Genomic DNA, 7,979 nt, shown 5'->3' with positions numbered 1-7,979 from the left:
ATAAAATCCCTCAAGCAGTTCACCCTCGTGGTCAAAGGGAGGTAACCGTTATAAGGATATTCATTTCCAGTGAAAACATCATATACAAGCAATAATACTCGCTAAGTAGTTGTAATTGTTGCTGTTTTTATGAATAACTGCTATGTCAAACACATCATACCTATCTATTGTGACATAAGATAACGAAACGTTCGAAAATGGTTCGAGATCGCATTCTGGTCAAGGTGACCTGACAACCTCGCTTCACGCGGTAAATTTAGGTCAATCTCACGAGGCTGGCTTCTGGTATCAGATTTACACAGTGTGTTTTCATTACTATTATATTTTGTAGTGAAAATTAGCTTTACCGTTCGTATTCAAGTTATACCGAAACAGTGAAACGCTGTCTTGTCGAGTTGAAAAGACCTTGTTAAAAATCTCTCGTGCAGTCAGTTGTCAGGATGGCCGAGTGGTCTAAGGCGCCAGACTCAAGGCAATGCCTTCCTCATTACGAGGATCGGGTGTTCTGGTCCACGAATGTGGGCGTGGGTTCGAATCCCACTTCTGACACACATTTTTTTTTTGTTTTTTAAACGTTAGACGGACAAAGGACTATGGTGACACCACTAATGATCATAATTATTTAATGCTGTAATCAGTGTAAATGTGCTTGACATTGTAATACAAATTTAACGTGTTCATCGCGATGTGATTGTGTTTACGGGACATCATCAGACAATTTATTCATTTCAACACAATGTTGTTTTTATATATTTTCGACAACCCCCCCCCCCAAAAAAAACCAAAAAACAAAAAAAAACAAAAACAAACTACAGTAAACAAACGTGTGACAAAACTACACAACTGCGAGTCCACACTGCTGCGAGAGGTTACCATCTTTCCATGGCAGAGCTAAAATTGTACCTTTTCTATGAAATGTACCTAAAGAATTATGAAATAGATATATAACACGTAGAATGTTAAACAGAGATGCAAAATCAGAACCCCAAATGCATCCTGGATTCTCAAGTATTAATATCTACAACCACCGGTTACGTATCCTTGATGGCTATCAGGATGTATACTACATTGTCTGACGGATGCAGTACATTATAAGAAAACCACTGACGGTGACAAGAGAGGAAATATATACACAACATAAACTGACAGGCGTATTGTTAAAAAAAACAATACTGAGAGTCTTACATGAAATATGACAGAAGTAAGGTAAAGGGGGGATTTCATACACATTTGTTGAAGGGCTTCAACACTTCCACAGATGATTATGATGAAATTGGACCATTTTTCATACGTTTTACTAATATACTAAATAAACATTTTTTCATTTTTTATAGGTTGGATATGAATATACATCGCGACTGAAATATTACAGCGTTTTTAAGCTAAAAGGAATGTGGATTAAGAATCTCCCCAAAACTTAACAGTGGGAAAGTTGTTAACCGCCATGTGTTGAAACTTGAAACTCGAAAGCTGGTTATTTCGTGGAGAGATTGGCAGTTTCCGTTCGTGACTACTCGTGTCATTCCGGCAAGCCTGTTACGGAAAGAGGCGAGTAGCTACGAATCGGTTCTCCGATGAATGCCAAAGGTATACGAAGTTAGTGCACACCAAGGGACACAACTCGTGTATTTATATACGGAAATATTAATATTTCCAATATACATAAAAAGTAGCGAAACAAATAAAATCATTTGGATAACCACAATATGCAAAGATATTTAACACATTTTCAAATTAGGAAAAGTCTCAACAAAATGCAACGACAGTAAAAATTAATATCATAACTCTTCAATACGTAAATGTTCAGCACTGTTATATTGCAATAATGTATCTCAATTCACTGCAGATAAGACACATCTGATTTGTTTTCATTCTTGTTTCAAGTTACTCTTTTTAATTTATCCAGTGGGTTCACGAAAGAACCCGAATTACTGAAAGAAGGACAGACTCGAACATCGCCTTGGATAGCAACCACTACGAATATTACTTGCAGGTGATATTCTACAACTGATGTGTGGTTGAACTACGTGTGTACCACTTCATGGATAGTCAACTGTGTCATTGTATAATGGCAACATTTTCGGTATAGACACTTATACCATTTTCAAACATAAAATGTGGATGGACACAGCCACATATATACAGGGTACATGAGGTGATAAACAAGAACGTCCCACCCCAACCGACGCAAACACATGAAAGGAGAACCCTACATGTGGGAACACAGAAAAGTGAAAAAGAGGGTCCTTACCCACCCAACACAGAAAAGTGAAAGGAGAATCCTACCTCACCCGACACAGACAAGTGAAGGGAGAGTCTTACCCACCAACACAGAAAAGTGAACGGAGAATCCTACCTCACCCGACACAGACAAGTGAAGGGAGAGTCCTATCCACCGAACACAGACAAGTGAAAGGAGAGTTCCATCCCACTCGACACAGACAAGTGAAAGGAGCGTCCTACCTACCCAACACAGACACTTTAAAGGAGTGTTCTACCCCACCCTACACAGAAAAGTGAGAGGATTCCTATCCACCCAACACGCACAAGTGAAAGAAGAGTCCCAGAGCACCCGACACACACAACTTGAAGTGAAATGAGAGTTCCACACTATCCTACACAGACAAGTGAAAAGAGAGCCCTATCCCACACGACACAGACAAGTGAAAGAAGAGTTCCACCTCACACGACACAGACAAGTGAAAGAAGAGCCATATCCCACACGACACAGACAAGTGAAAGAAGAGCCACATCCCACACGACACAGACAAGTGAAAGAAGAGCCATATCCCACACGACACAGACAAGTGAAAGAAGATCCCTACCCCATCCGAAGGTCATATAGTAGATCATGCGGGAGCGCTCTGTGCCGAACACCTGGACCACCTTGCTGTACAGATGTAGCCCCTCCACCAGCATCCACACGAACACTGCGGTGTAGCAGTAGTGGAGCACAAGCGCCACCGCCGCGCACACCAGCTGTCGGCGAAATCACATCGTTAGAGATAAAGGCATAAGTAGGAATTTTAGACGTCGCATCGTCAATTTCAGCCATATTGTGAAAAGACATGGCATTATGAAAACCAAAACACTTTAGAGGTACTATATCAAAGTCAATCTGTCAAGCATAATACTTATCTAATAGGACGCAATGTCATTTTTATAATTTAAAAAAAAAATAGAAATAAAAAAGAAATAATATGTCGATACACCTTTCACTAAACTGGATAAGGACAACACTACTGGCACAAGGTAAGTTTCATAAATAACTTGTAAGAGATTTCCTCTAATTTCCTTGACAAATAATGCAATATCTTTCTCGTTTGTGTAAGAGGCGCCCATTGTTCCCTGACTTGCAGGGGCTTATGAAAACAAGCAAGAACAACAATACTTGGTGAACCCACTAAATGCCACGGAATCAGAGCAATATACTTGTTCAGATTCGGCGTATTCTACATCAGAAAACGAACGCTAAGCTTGCTAACCTGCTTTGTTTAGTGTTCTAAAGTGGAGAGAAACTGCCTTTGTAAGTACATGATGAATGTTTCTCGTGTAAGTGAGCCGTGAACATCCGGGTTAGAACTGATCTTCAGTAACTGATGCTAGGCGACTAACGGTATCGGGTGCTCTGGCTCCCTGACTTAGTTGACACATGTCATCGTAACCAGTGTGGGTAGATTGATGCTCGCGCTGTTGATTACTGGGTTGGTTATGGTCCAGACCCATTTACACATTATTTACACATCGCCGCCATAGGATGGGAATATTGGTAAATGCGGCGTAAAACTAAACTAACTCACTCAAACGTGTAGTCATACCGACCCTGTGTTGCACGGCGTCGATTCCCGCCAGGAAGGTGACCTGAGCACATACAATGGCGATGCACAGGTTCCGGTGAACATACATGTACACTCGTTCCGAGTTCAAGGACCTAGAACCAAACGTGCCGATAACATATTACAATGTGCCCGTCTCAATAAAAAGACATTACAAGGCCCTTGCCCCTCGCGGTGTTTAGACAACGTTAAGTAAAAAAACATGTCCACTTCTGTACTATGCAGTCGATTCATAAAGCGTACACCACAAGCCAAGCAGACTTCCCTGTTTTCCCTAATCTTTGAAATGAATATATTTAAAAAAATATACCAAAACAGAATGATAAAATTTATCAGCAAGGAGCCTTGGGACTGCCTTCATTTTCTAACTGTGGTAATGTATACTGGGCACAGATTCTAGACGTGCATGGGATTTCTTGGATATATTTCTTTCAGGGTCTGTATCACAGACTAGACAAACTATGTTCCTTGCAATATGTTGTCGTAGATATTGGTTAACTGTAGACAGATATTTGAGTCTGATGTTTAGTTTTGACAGATTCCCAAGATGTCCTCATCAATGAATGATACAGTACAAACACTGACTGATGGTGTTAAGCGAGATAAGGTTGATGGTGCGACGGTAGGTTTTTGGCCGGGAGTCGGATTCTGACTTAAAGGTCCCGGAGGTGAACGCAGGCACAACCAACAAACACACAACAAACAATTTTGATTTAATCTTCAGCAACAAATGACTGCTTTAAAAGGCGACTAACGGGGTCGGGTGGTCACATGTCATCGTTTCCCAATTGCGTAGATCGATGATTACGCTGATGATGATCACTGGATTGTCTGGTTCAGACATAATCATTCACAGACCGCCGCAATGAAGATGTAATATTGCTGAGTGTGGTATTAACCAATCAACCAAGGGACCGTTCATAATTTATGACCCACTACTCCCCCCATCCCCCCTCCCACAAACGGTCCCCAAACAACTAACGTTTTGGTAATCTACTGCCTTACATTTTCTTTTACTGGTATGTATTTGCGACTCATCACACTGAGATATGGAACATTAGCATGTCAATTACCCGACAAACGTGTAGATGGTGATGGCGAAGACTTGCGTGATTAGCGCCACACTACAACCGATATATGTGATCACCTCCAGAGCTAGCTTGTCACTAGCGGCTAGCTGCAATAAAGACAGACTGTTAGTTATGTCCCCTACGATGTTACTAAACTGATGTACTAACCTTGGTACTTGTTATAACTATCCATGAACTTTGTAGACTCACAGGTATAGATATTTCAAGGCCAACGGACTACGCATCACTTTCTGTTGTTCATTCCATATGATAGGAAATGCAATGGAGAAGAGGAAAATGGTTGTTGAGGAAGGGTTTTACTTGAGCGTGAGAGAGGTAGTGACCTGGGTCCTTGATGAATCGACTTAGAGAGGACTTAGAGTGAGTGAGTTGAGTTTCACGCCACACTCAGCAATATTCCAGCTATATGGCGGCGGTATGTAAATAATCGAGTCTGGACCAGACAATAAAGTGATCAACAACATGAGCATCGATCTGCGCAATTGAGAACCGATGACCTGTGTCAACCAAGTCAGCGAGCCTGACCACCCGATCCCGTTAGTCGCCTCTTACGACAAGCTGAGTCGCCTTTTACAGCAAACATGGGTTGGTGAAGGCCTATTCTACCCCGGGACCTTCACGGGTAAGAGGACTTAGAGAGGATGTCAGAGTTACAACCAAAGTGTCGGTGACGCGGTGTGTGTTAAGGAGTCACCGCTTGTTGAGCAGATACATGATTCATCAGATACGGTATATAATGGCATTGTGTTATCAGTCATGCAAACTCCCCACAATTTCAGCAAGACAGCTGGTCTGGTAACTCTCAAAACCCGGGTCTTCGGCGTGAAGAGCAAACGCTCGATCACTAGGCCTCCCCACCCTAGCTCCGTGAGATTGTTTGAACTAAGTGTACTACCCCATACAAAACAGGTCACGTCTGCGCATGCCTGTAACACATTGAGATACGTTGATAGTATTAGCTGTGTGTATGAGCATTAAATTGAAATGATTTATGAAACTGGTACTGTGTAGCTGCATAGAAGCCGTAGAAATGAGAGATAACTATATAATTAAGGATCTGCGCTTTTAGCGAGAACGTGCAATTTCCAAATATCATAATTATCCTGAGATAGCTATCGTACCTCAAAATCATTGATCTGCATCAGGATGGCAAAGTTGGTAGTGTGGTTGCAGTGGCACTGTGACGTCACGTTGTTTGTTGACGTCATAGTGCATCCATATGTCGACCATGCTCTTGTTTGAGAAATATGAAAAAGTAAAAAATATATGGACCCGAAATAAGCATCTGCATTAGATAGTGCATGCAGAGATGGGTGTAGACGTATGCGGGGAAATATGAATTTGGTTGTGAAAGGAGGAAACGCTGAAGTGACTTCAAAACAAAATGTTGACATCGTTATGTCTTCTTCATTTGCCTCTCAGTGAATAAAGAAGAATGGTTATGACAAAGAAACTAATCATGGAAAATGTATCACACCACAGGCGAGCATGAATTCCTTTCAAGCCCCCACCCCACAGTTGTCCGTAAGAGCGTTTCACCGTTATATTTTTCCCTTCCCAAAATGTTTTGCCCCACATAATTTGAATATTATTGCAACCGCAACTTTGTTTGTTAGGAACCATATAATTGTACACATCATTATTCATAATTCCTACGTACAATAATAGACAACACAATGTATTCTTTTATATTCTAATTACTTACATTTCCTTAAGAGGTGACAGAACCTTCAGTTGTTTTAGTCTGTGATGACTGTGAGTTATACTGTCAGAATGACCCGATTGTTTTTGTAATATCTGGTAGACTTCTACTGAAATTTGGATTGAATTTGAACTGTACGTATTGAGTTAACATGATGAGGTACAAATGAACAGTGTCTGCACCTACCTGGAACTGTTATCCCAGAATACACACTGCAGGAGATGTCCTCTCTTCTGTTGTTCACGCACCTGTTGTCAATCAACATACTGTACTATATTCAGATGCAAAAGCTGTGACATGGACGTTTTGATAATGGTGTGAACGAATTGGTTTTGAACCAGAGAAACTGTGAAAACAATCGAAGAAACGCAGTTGTTCCAATTGCACGACATTTGTTAGAAAAATGCGAAACTTCGCCCGCTTAGAAGTTTGTGATGGAGAGTGGTTGCGAGGCATTATTTTCTCTATGGTTTAACTGTTCGGTTGTGGAAGGCTTTGTTGTGACCCCTCCTAGCAAGGTGACGTCAAGGTAACGATCAAAGATGAAGATGTACTACATACGCTCTTTTGTGACCGCCATTAGAAGCGCAGACTGACTTTTGATAATATATAAGCATGTGATTGAAAATAAGTAAGTAATTCAATTTGCCGTCAATAACACCTGACCATTGAAACATGCGACACAACACCTACCTCATCTACGTTGTCCGTATGTAGGAGGTTGAATGTGTGAGTGAGACTGACATGCCGCTCCCTGGTGTAGGCGGTCAGAGACAACACTGGGCTCAGAACCAACCCGCTACTGTTGCTGTTACAATACAGACAGATTTGATACGCACACTGTGCCGAGTCATTAAGTGTTCTCTTTCCTAACATTCGTCTCCGAAGTGAAACAATATCAAACCTTGCCGTGGTACTACGAGAAAATACAGAGTGTTGGTGCGTGTGCGTGTGCGTGTGCGTGTGCGTGTGCTCGCGTGGGCGTGTGTGCGTGCGGTACGCTGACTGGGGTGCAAAATGTTGATAAGCCTGTGATATGCATTTGTCCTCTTCAGCTACAGAGTAACTATTGACAGTTAGAATCAATAATTAGGGAGTATATTAGGGAAAAACATGCATGTACCATATGTAAGAATAAGCCCTGCGCTCTACCATACACAGAGCACTCTGCACAACCATTATGTATGGATGATGTATGTGCGTGCGTTATTGTGAGCGTACCTGTGCAGATGTGTGTGTGTGTGTGTGTGTGTGTGTGTGTGTGTGTGTGTGTGTGTGTGTGTGTGTGTGTGTGTGAATGTGTTGTGTGTGTTTGCGCATGTGTAGGGTCTAGCTGCAGAGGCATGTATG

The 7,979-nt window shown here is 41.7% G+C and overlaps 1 non-coding gene across 1 annotated transcript; it reads left to right on the top strand.

Annotated features, from left to right (window-relative positions):
- The first annotated feature begins 434 nt into the window (after positions 1 to 434).
- On the top strand, positions 435 to 549 carry Trnal-caa (transfer RNA leucine (anticodon CAA)). Its single transcript has 2 exons — positions 435 to 472; positions 504 to 549. It is a non-coding gene; the product is annotated as a tRNA-Leu (tRNA).
- The last annotated feature ends 7,430 nt before the right edge of the window (positions 550 to 7,979 follow it).

The sequence above is a fragment of the Haliotis asinina genome, chromosome 15 (genome assembly GCF_037392515.1).
Source record: "Haliotis asinina isolate JCU_RB_2024 chromosome 15, JCU_Hal_asi_v2, whole genome shotgun sequence".
Lineage (NCBI taxonomy): Eukaryota > Metazoa > Mollusca > Gastropoda > Lepetellida > Haliotidae > Haliotis > Haliotis asinina.
This window is presented reverse-complemented; position numbering and strand designations above follow the sequence as displayed.